Source organism: Gavialis gangeticus, unplaced genomic scaffold (genome assembly GCF_001723915.1).
Source record: "Gavialis gangeticus isolate Ggan-Ray unplaced genomic scaffold, GavGan_comp1, whole genome shotgun sequence".
Lineage (NCBI taxonomy): Eukaryota > Metazoa > Chordata > Crocodylia > Gavialidae > Gavialis > Gavialis gangeticus.
The window spans coordinates 7,264,661-7,268,001 of record NW_017728998.1 but is presented as its reverse complement, the minus strand read 5'-3'; the positions used below and the strand labels follow the sequence as shown (position 1 = coordinate 7,268,001).

At 36.8% G+C, this 3,341-nt stretch overlaps 1 protein-coding gene across 1 annotated transcript in view; it reads right to left on the bottom strand.

The window, feature by feature from the left end:
- Window positions 1–1,810: 1,810 nt before the first annotated feature.
- The window catches only part of HSBP1 (heat shock factor binding protein 1), a 4,391-nt gene continuing 2,860 nt past the window's right edge, over window positions 1,811–3,341 (bottom strand). Inside the window, exon 4 of the mRNA XM_019505466.1 lies at window positions 1,811–3,211. The gene's annotated coding sequence lies outside the window, so the exon portion shown is untranslated. The remainder of the gene's footprint in view (window positions 3,212–3,341) is intronic.

The following is a 3,341-nucleotide window of genomic DNA, read 5'->3' as shown; positions in this document are numbered from 1 at the left end:
ACACACACACACACACACACACACACACACACACACACACGGTTTAAAATGAGAGGGGAGTTAAAAACCAGTTTCCATTTTTCTCCTTTAAAGGATAATACATTTTTAAAGTGTTTGTGACCCTTTTATATATCCTTGCGACCCACAGGTTGAGGTATGCTGATTTAAGTGAATTGCAAATCAGATAAACTACTCGGGAAAACACCACACACCACAATTTATTGGTGTACCCAGGCTCATTGCACTACTGTTGTATTGTGCAGAATCTTCCCTGTACTTTGTATCAGTCATAAGTTGGTCTAGTTGAAAAAAAGTTCATTTGCTTGGTGTGCTTCACATGGAAATGTCTCTACCTTTGTCTGCTGCTCTAGCACTGACCATCCTATTCCCAATTCCTTGGTTTTAGAAAGACTGCAACTAGGAAAGCACAGGGTATATACTATGGGTATACACAGAAATGAGGCCGGCCTGTGGTAAGGCAGAGCTTCACTTGTGAAAGAAAGACAGGGGGTGGAAGTATACCAAGAAGAAAAATCAAACTAGATTGTGGCAACTGGAGGCATGTTCATAAAATAGAAAGTAGGTACACAGATGAGAGAGAGTTGACAATTGACTTCCATTCATGCTGGATTCAGACTGCTGTTTCTAGCCCTGGGGCTACATTTTGAAATTAGTCTGTCTTCAAGACAGTAGGCAACAATCGATCCTCTGGATCATGGTGTACATGTAAGAGGTCTAGTCAGATGCCTGATGAATCTGTTTGTGGCTGACAAAACCAACTAGAGTGCAACATAGCCTGTTACAAGTTTCACAGATGCATTATGTTGTCCGAGTTGGAGCAAGTTTACAGCATGCTGCTTCCTTCTTTCTCACTTTGCTTCCATCATTAGGATCAAAGCTGCTTCATGTTGAGCAGCACCCAATACTAAATGTTCCCTCCACGTCTAACAGGATTCTGTGCACTCCTCCCACCTTTGTACCTTGATGTTGAACAACTTCATATAATTTTTGCAGTGTGGTACCACCATAGAGGGCAACCCTGCTTTTTAGAGCCATCTCAAATCTTGCTATACAAAATATTCTTGGGGATACAGTCTTCTTATTCTGCTGACATGGCTGATCCATCGCAACTTCCTCCTCTTGATAGGGGTTTCTAAATGCATCAGTCCTGTGCACTCCAATACCTCCCCATGTTTGATACTCTGTCTTCAAGATAAATGTTGTAAGAAACATAAATGACAAATTGCCTAAACTTCTCTAATGAGTAATATTAATCTGGTTAATGCTCACAGTGAATCCTAATTTGTTTTCCCCTTTTAAAGTGTAATAGTCTTGGTAACATATTTGTAACTAGACCTGTTGAAAAGTACTGACTTTAGTCAGTTCATACACAGTCAAAACCATGACAGTTAGAAGGGTTGGGGGGAGAGAGGAGAGAATAATGTAACTTCCTTAATTATACCACATAAAAGGTTCCCCTGTATATTGTAAAATGTTACAGCATATAGGTGTAGTAAAACTTCATTTCAGCACTCGAATTCTTTAGCCAAAAGCAGCATGTGCAATTGTTTTGAGAACTAGAAAACAACGCACAGAGAATCTCCATATTGTAATGTTCAGTGGATAGCTAAATCCTGTTCAACAATTATGGATGCGCAGTCAGATAACTTGTAATATATCAAATGCAGGTGAAATATTATGCCCAGGCCTTTAAATGATGTATTCAATTGCTGAAGTTCAAGTTTTTGGGTAGATTAGTGAAATGCATGCACTACTGTCCATGCTTTAAACATAATCTCACTATTATATGTTACCATTTAACAGTTTATTAGGTATTTTAATGACAGTACAACAAATCTAAGGCTGGTGGTACAGCATACACCTACAAATCACAACTTTCCCTATTACTATGAGCTTATAGTACAGTTTTTCCTGCTTTGAAAAATCACATCTTGTGTTGCCTTCGTAATTCCACTCTAGTTCTCAGACCCTCGCATGCATTTTCGATTTTATGCCAAAGTTATGCTCAAACAAACTGCATTGGTATTTTAACAGCCACACCAATCTTCCAAACGCTGGTCATCTTTGTGTTCCAGTGAAATGGTATACAAGGACTATTCAGAAAATATTTATGAAAACAAAAACTCTAATTTAACCTGTTAAATTTTAACAGCTAGACACAAATTGGACAAGATTAATAAAAGTTTAATAAGAGATTAATAGGAGTTTTGGTTTCTGGATCAGGGTATTATGAAGAGTCCTAGAGTTTGTTGCTCTCACAATAACCAGGACTTTACAACTCTTGGATAACTGGATTCCTTCCTTTGCATACAAGGATATTCTGGTTTCTTAATCAGCAGAGTTTCATTCAGAGAACCAGTGATCTAACCTCAAAGACCTGGCACTTTTCTCGGATAGTGGTTTATCATTATTTTCATAACACTACTGTTCAGATATAACACTGTTAATGGACCTGCGCTATCAGAGTTTCAGTGTAGTATCTTACAATACTCTTAGAAAACTTTAACCAAGAATTAATAGCACCTCAGCTTTTTAAATTCTACAACCTATTTGAATGGCAGTCATTGCTCAATTTTGCAGGTGTGTTTTAGAGAATTAAAATACAGGCTCAATAGGTAAAGTAATACAAGAGTATGAGCAAGCTGTGATTCTTTTTCTGGAGTCTCAAGTTTCCAGAAGCATCATCTTGGATACATTAAAAACATTAATAAACAACCTTGTACTGGTTCAGTAATTTATGCTATCTAAATAGCACTACAACTAACTCTATATTTCAATCTTGTGCTTCATTCCACAAAGTTACATATGACAAGTTAATTTTTTCAATTTCAATAGAAATCACTAGATCTTTTGCCATCAAAATGAAATGTTTATAAAACGTATAGTAAACAGAGAAAAATAAATGACTTCACACAAATCCACTCACATTCAGTAGTTTTAGTTCAGATCCATCAGATTTGTGTTTTAATAACACAGTTGATCCTTTATAACAAGAATTCAAAAAGTGAAACTACAGTACACAAATCAAAATATAAACTAACCTAAGCCTAGGTATACAATATACATTAGGAATGCAAGCTCTATAACCATATAAAAATGCTTTTACACACAGTAGTTGCAAAAAGCTGTTCTGTAATCTCACGGGCTTGTAAAAAATGTATCCCAGCATTCATCCTAATTTATTGGCAACCTGTTGAGGAAGATAAAAAATTATTGTAAATAAGAATTTGATTAGACAAGTAGAGTCAACAGAAGCACTGAACACAGCTAGTAGAATACAAAAAAGGTGAGCAGGCAGCCGATCTCCCCCCCCCCCCCCC